Consider the following 8,229-nt stretch of genomic DNA (forward strand, 5'->3'; position numbering starts at 1 on the left):
ACACACAAAGCAAAGCGATCACAACACCTCCTGGTGGAGGTACCAACAAAAATAGCTCATAAGAGTTTAATTTCAGAGCTGATATCTAGCCATTTTCCATTTTTTCTTGATAATAACCAAAAGTACTTCGGTTCTTTCATCAAAATCTATGGCACTGTATTACCAAAAACAGAGCTTTTAGGCATTCCATGTTTTCTTTTCTGTCTGTTTTAGTCACATAACAGACACAAGAGTAAGTACTTGATTGCAGAACCATTGTTTTTGATGACTTTTGATGGTCTAATAATTTTTTCTGTGACTGTATGTGCCAAGTTTGAAGTAAATTGAAACAAAATTAATGTTTTTATAGATGTGAAATTTTGCCCAGTATAAGTAAATGTGAGAAGAAAAAAGATTTTAAAAATTCAGGAAAAATTTAAACTTTGACCTACTTATCTCAAAATGTAACCAGATCTATTCTGGGTCACTAGCAATCTATAAACTCAATCTGGTATGAATTCAATCAATAGTTTTGCTGCTAGAGTGTTCACAAACAAAGAGACAAACCAAACCAAAAACAACTAGAAAAGCGCTCAGCAGACCTCCGCCAAGGCAGACCACCCCACCCCCCCCAGTCCCCCCAGTCCCCCCAGTCACCACCAAAATGTAATTTTGCCAGTATCAACATTTCCTGAAAATTTCATCCGAATCCGTCCGTAACTTTTTGAGTTATCTTGCTAACAGTCAAACAAACAAACAAACAAACAAACAAACAAACAAACAAACAAACCAACCCCAATGAAAACATACCCTCCGTCATTACACTTGGTGGAGGTAATGACAACTACAAATTTTCTCATTGAAAAATTGGAAAAAATGTACGTGAAAAAATAACATTGCATAACACTATGAAAATATTTACTGTTGCAAAACTATCCTTTCACAATAACATGTAAATAAATAAATAAATAAAAACCAAAATGAACAACCGGAAATGTGCAATTTTACCAATATTCTGCCTGTTACTAAATGTTTTGTGTATTTGTAGATCCACTGTGATTCAAGTTGTATTAATAATAAGCTGAGATGTGATATTTTAGAAATTGTTCTTATTTTAGTTCCAAACTCCAAAATTTTAACAATATTCTGCCTGTTGCCAAATGTTTGTGTAACATTGTGTGTAATGTACATGTATAAATAATAACTTGAGGCATAATAATGTTAAAATTGCACAAATTTTTCCATTGAAATCTCAGTTTTTTCAGACTATTCAATTTTTTTTGTAGATGTAAGTATTTTCATAATTTAATGTTTTTTTTTTGTACTAAAACAAGAGAAAAACTTGGAGCTTTCATTATTTATAGGTTATTATGTCATTATTTTATTACTTGAGATCACACTGGGCTAAAAAATGGCCCCTGAACTAAAATGAGCTTGACACTCCTGTTTAACAGAAAACCGTGTTGGAATACGCAGCATGGATGACCTTCACCTTTTCATTGTGTTGTATAGTATGTGTAGTCTGCATCCTAGTCCAGCAATGACCTTTCACAAGTTTGAGAAGGAAAAGCTATAAATGGTACTGAGCTACAGTGTGGGAAGTGAAAGATCCAGTTTGTTCAGAGTATCGTCCATATTAGGAAGTTCTAGCCTGGGTATCTGTGCTGCTGCTGTGATCACAATATGTATTTGCATGTGCTGGTGTGTCTGTGGGAAGTTTGTGTTGGAGTTTGTGTTGCACTCAGTTTAGTCCATTTCCCACATAATGCTAGATGAAGTTATAACAGAGTTTAGGATAATTGTAGAACAACATCTTCACTAAAATCAGTGCACAGGTTTTAATCATGAATGTAGGTTAAAAAAAACAAAAAACAAAATAATAATAATAATAATAATAATAATAATAATAATAATAATAATAATAATAATAATAATAATAATAATAATAAGGTGTTGAATACATATCATTGTTTCCCATAAATGTTAAATGTTTCACTTGAAATTGTGTCTTCTGAGTCACAGAAATGTATGAAACTCCCCTTTAAACTTTAAACTGAATTAACTAATATATGTATAATTAAATGTTTGGCACTAATTTCTTACAGATGTCCTTCAGTCTTAAGGTAAAATGAAAACATTGGGCTTTTTTGCGTGACAAACAGAAATAACCCGATAGAAATTAAAATGGCAACTCTGTCAATGAAAAAGCCTAAATCTCTAAAAATTGAAATAAAATGATTTTCAAGTAAGATTTTTACACTTTAAGTCCATTTCACATGAAAATTGCACATGTTCCAGATCATTTCTTGATCCTTTTATGTAAAATGTGCAATAGGGGGGCATCAGTGCTGTGGCTTTTATTCAGTTTTATGGTTATTTTCCATATGTATTTTGTGTCGTGTATGTTTGGAGTTTTAGTATTTATTACTTTTACGTCAGGTATGAGAGAGTACATTCCATGGGATGTTTTCTTTCTAATTCTGCAATGACGATAAAGCTCTTCTGATTCTGAGCTGATTGTTTGGAGCTATAAAAGGTAACATCGAGCCTGTAAACACACCATGAATTCAAGTTTGGAGAAAAAAAAAAAGACAGTGACAGTGGACTGACTGTGCCAAACTGTGCCAGGACATCTTTCTGCACAAACTCAAATATCATAGTGAAATGTGAAATAAACACTTGATATTGAGTTAAGAGTGACTTTAAAACTCTATGATCTTCTTAATCGCCCCATGATTAATTCAGCCACACTATACACATATCTGATTCTCTGATTTAAGACCCAGGTCAGAACCTCCAGAAACATCAGTGTGTGTGAACATCTTCCCAGTGTACAGTGTGTGTGTTGTACAGTGGGCTCAGTAGTGAGCGTGCTCAAAGCCAGGTGCACGGTAACACTTGTGATAGTGTTTGATGAAGTAAAGAAGGCGATTGAGAGGGAGAGCTGGCCTCGGCGCTGCACAGCACACTGATCCCCACGGAGCTCATGAATATTGCAGGAAGCCTACAGCAGAGCTGAAACAGGAACCCCTGGACCCCCCCGACACACACCAGCTGACCCCCTGCAGTTCAGCCAGTGTAACAGTAACCCCGGACACGCACACACACACGTACACACAACCCGGTCAGCGCAGGTAATGAATACACCTGAAAATCCACCTGTAATTAGAAGGTGATAATGAACCCATCCATCAAGATAAGCCGCTTTTTGGCATCAGTGCTCCGCAGCTCGTGGCCCCCGCTGCCAAAACTCACCAGGCTGTGACAATACACAGCGTTGCTGATCATTTAATAAGGCCGGGTAAAGCCTGACAGCTTCGAGTACGACACACATGCAGCGGCTGCTATTTTCTCTCTGCTTTGACATTCAACACAACCAGTAAGTGGATAACTTAACCAACTAATCTGCAGCTACAGGTACACGTTTCATTTCCATTTATTTTCACATGAAACTCTTTTTCCATGGCATATTTATGAGGAGAGCTGAATTTGGTGCCTGTAATTCATCTTTGGGTCAAACCCCGTTCAAACAGCTATATTTAGTTACACTTGCATTTAGCCTATTGGTAATTTAATTGAAGCTGCGTGGCAGAAGCAAATATATTTTCCACCCGGGTTGTGTATCATGCCAAAGCGTGCAACAGAATTATGCCTTTGTGAAGCAACATGATCCACACAATGAAACTGAAGATTAGGATTAATTTCAGTACACATCTTAAGCATAAATAGTACTTAATATTTATACTGTTAGTGGGCTGTTATGGATTAATACCTTGCTATTTCAGACGTTTTTTATTGTACACTAATGAAATGCAGAGATATATATAACCATTAACAATATCTACAGTGTATTTATCTTCATGGTTGCAGAGCATATGCAGAGGTGTGAGCTGGCAGAGGATCAACACATTGTTCCTTTCTCGTTCCTCTGAAGAATTTTGATTCATATTACTGATTCCTCACATAAGTGGATAACTCAATTCTGGCTTTTAACGCTATGAACTTGTTATATTAACCCATACAGACCCAGTGTTACTTTTGTGGCAGTTCCCAAGTTAATTTTTCTCTATATTTAACAGTTCTAAATGGATTTATTACTATTTATTGTAATATTATCCTCTGTATTTTGCGTTTCTTCAGTGAAAATCAGGTGGTTTTCTATATTTAATTTACTAATCATGCAGATGTTCATAAAAGCTCAGAGTAAAGTTGAGGAATACTATATCAGAAACAGAGGAAACTGCAGAAAAAGTGATTTTTTTTTTCAGCAAAGATATCAGTAACCCAAGTCACTGATCCAACTCCATGGGTTTTACTGGTGAATCAATGCTGTAGAAGATGATGGTGTTTCCACATTCACTATGGAGCAGGAAGCAGTTTTTCTGTTCTTACTATAAATAAAATCTCAATCAAATACCTGTTGCGGTGTTGTATCTGTTTTTTCTGACCAAAAAAAAAAAAAAACCTGACCTGCCAAACTCAGGTAAGCATTAACCCATAAAGACCTAAATCTACTTTTATGTCTGTTCCCAACTGAATTTTTCTCTATATTTAATATTTCTTAAGCCACCATTTATTCTAATATTATTCTCTGTATTTTGCGTTTTTCAGTTAGATTTAATTCACAGATCATGGAGATGTTCATAAAAGCTCAGATTAAAAAGTTATTATTTTACAACAGAGAAAAATGAAGAAAAAAATGACTTTTTCAGCAATAAAATATAATTAACTGAACATAAACCGTGTCTCCATCCACTGTCATTGATCCAACTCCATGGGTTTTACTGGTGAATCAATGTTGTAGAAGATGATTGTGTTTCCACGGAGCCTCTGAACAGCCAAATGGGTCATATCTGATGACCATGAAAAGATGACAAACTGTATTTTACACCAGTTATTTACATGTATTGATGGGATTAGTGGATCAACAGCTATTAAACAGTTTAGATCAGTAGATGGTTTTGGTCACTGGTGGATATTTGGGTCTTTATGGGTTAAAAAAATTGCAGCAATTGCAAATAAGTTGCGTTAACCCCATAATACCCCATAATAATCCCATAGTACTGTCACTGTCAAAAATGTGGGAAAAAAACAAACAAAATAAATCCATATAGGGAGATAAATCTCTCGGTGTTTTATTATTCTGGGCTGGTTTCCTCATTCAAACAAGCTGAACACAGGTGAGTAAAGATACAAGTCGGAGTAAGGGAGTGAGTCTGACGAGACACACAAAACACAACAAGGCTCTGTTCTGAAATCACAATGCAAGCAAACCCAAAGGGCTGGAAGAATATTTTATCATCATCCCATCACTACTGTCTGTTTTTTTTTTTCACAAATATGTTGTGTTTTTCAGCAGGACTACATGAACACGCTCCAGCAAACAACAGTCTCCCCAAAACTTTGTAAACTTTGTTGTTTCTACAAAAAAAAAAAAGTGTTGCCTGCACAACATTTGAGAACCAGTCAATTTTCCCATCAGGTAAACATAAAGTGAAGGATACTCAAGTAAAGTCAGGAAGTAGTTTGACATTGAGATCCTGTGGAGGAAGAGGATGTGGAGGCCGAGAGGAGTTAGTGTAGGTGGATTTACCTTCAACTCAGAAAACCAGCTTCAGCTCTCAAATGATTTGTCTGTCTTAGTCTATAAATTTATAACTGCCAATAACGCCAACAAAAGATGATTTTTTTTTTGGAGGTTATTTGTCTTATTTTCAAGTATAACTACAATAACACAAATCCATATTGTGTTTTTGGGACAAATAAAATCTCCTTCCAGATAAGTTATTAAATAACCCTACAATGTTTAAGCTTTTACATGTTTTAATATGAACTGAACACATTCTAACATCGAACTGTCACAGTAACTTTTTCCTTTTAAAATTCCACTTATTTTCTGTTCATTAATCTGTTTTTATTGTTGTGTGCCTTCTTTTTTTGCACCATGAGGAGCTGTACTCAGTTTCACTATACCGTGTACTTAGTATGCCTGTGCAATGACTATAAAGATTTATCTTATCTTATCTTATCTTATCTTATCTTATCTTATCTTATCTTATCTTATCTTATCTTATCTTATCTTACCCTTTCCTTTTCTTATCTTATTTTTCCTTTTCTTTTCTTTTCTTTTCCTATCTTATCTTACATTATTTTTCCTTACCTTACCTTTCCTTATCTTATCTTACCTTATCTTATCTTAGCTTACATTACTTTTCCTTGTCTTATCTTATCTTATCTTATCTTATCTTATCTTATCTTATCTTATCTTATCTTATCTTATCTTATCTTATCTTACATTACTTTTCCTTTCCTTTCCTTTCCTTTCCTTTCCTTTCCTTTCCTTTCCTTTCCTTTCCTTTCCTTTCCTTTCCTTATCTCAAACAGTAGTCTTATCTGTCTTTGTGGATTTGTTATGTCTTTTAATTACAGTTCAGCTGACATTGAAATGTATGCCTCAGTTCTCATCACAACAATTAATACACAGATCTCCAGTCAGATGAGTATCACCACATTACAATGATGAAATGAAGCCTAGGCAGTACGCAGGTGTTGGAATAATACAGAAATAAAGGAGGAGGTGTAGTGCTGTTGTTAAATAGGCTAATCACTTACAGTACCGAGGACCCTGGTGGTAACTAGAGAAGCAGCTGAGTGGATGTTTAACCTCACAACACACACAACTACGACTGAATGTTACAGCTGATCCTTCCTCCTGTTATACTGTACATCAGAATGTTTAACACCTTCGTCTTTCCCAAACAAAAGACCCAAGATCTGCTGCTAAATGATTAAAAGTTATAATATAATATATGATATGTGAATGCATGTTCCTAATTAAAGTGTTAAAATGTGGTAAATTATAAAAGTTAACATGTAAAGAATAAGATATCTTTTTGATAGTATGCATTTTAGTGCCTTGCTTAAGGGCACATCAGCCAGCAATTTCTCTGTCAGTCTGGGGAATCAAACCAGCAACCCCTTTCTCACAAAGCCCCTTCCCCAACCCTTTAGACCATGTAAAAAGACAAAGAGTAGAGGGTTCAAGTGCGAAGATGAAATTAAGAAAACTCAATTTAAAATCCAATTACAATGTGTGATTGGCAAGAAAATAGCAAAACTGTTTGTTTTTTTTTTTAAGTTAAAAAAAAAAAAGAAAACAACATAAAAGGAAAAGAAAATCAACAATGTCAAATAACATGTAAAAGATATAAAAAGATGGAAAATTGCATTAAATTCTATTCTTTTTTGGCACTGGACCAGGCAGTAAAAATTAAGATATTATGGCACTTCATGATATGAACAGTAAATTTTGGTAAATTTATGAGACATGGAAACTTTTTTAATTGTAATTTTACTTTTTTTGTTGTTGTTGTTTTTTTTCACTTTTTATTATTTTATTTTTTATTTTATTTTATTTATTTATTTTATTTTTTTTTTTGGGGGGGGGGGGTCTCAAGGTGAAAAGGTTTGATTGTGTGCCTTAGATGATGACAGACTAGATGGACCACATACTGAACATATACTGACCATTGTGTAAATAATTGACTTTACTGGTTTTCCTTTTTCTTTTCCTTTGTTTTGTTTTGTTTTGTTTTCTTTTCTTTTCTTTTCTTTTCATCAAATAAAAATCAAATACAATTTTTTGTCTTTTTATGTGGTGGTGGAAGCTCAAATTAACACTAGCACGTTCTAGATCCTCTAATACAGTTCATTCCTTTACTTTCTTTACTTTCTTGATAAATTCCATTGCCATTTTCCATTAAATAACCTCTCAGCTGGCATGTCTGTTTCTGCACATGAAATTTGACACCATGGCAACGTGGCCCTATTGTTTATCTGTTGCTAGGTAACCCACTTCTATGATTCTGGGCATAGCAATGTGATTGGCAATTGTATTCCAAAATTACTAATATCTCCCAAAATATTGGTCCTATCAACTTGCCGTGTTCGCTAGTCTCTTCCTCAATCAAAAATACATAAGTATGTCAAACTGCAGCAGACAGCTCTTACCAGATTTTGTGTGATGCCCGAGACACACAGACACAGTCCACTTCCGTTTTATAGTATTGATGTGAGGAATATATATGACATGCAACAATAACTGTAGTGTTACAGGTCCCAGGTGTGGTGACCACAATGACAAAAGAATAGAATCTGTAAAATAAAGGTGGAGTTTGAGAGCAAGAAAAACAGAAGCACCCGTATCTTTCTCCAGATTATGTCTGAAGCCAAACAGGAAATGGGTCTGCA

The sequence above is a fragment of the Sphaeramia orbicularis genome, chromosome 11, assembly GCF_902148855.1.
Source record: "Sphaeramia orbicularis chromosome 11, fSphaOr1.1, whole genome shotgun sequence".
Classification (NCBI taxonomy): domain Eukaryota; kingdom Metazoa; phylum Chordata; class Actinopteri; order Kurtiformes; family Apogonidae; genus Sphaeramia; species Sphaeramia orbicularis.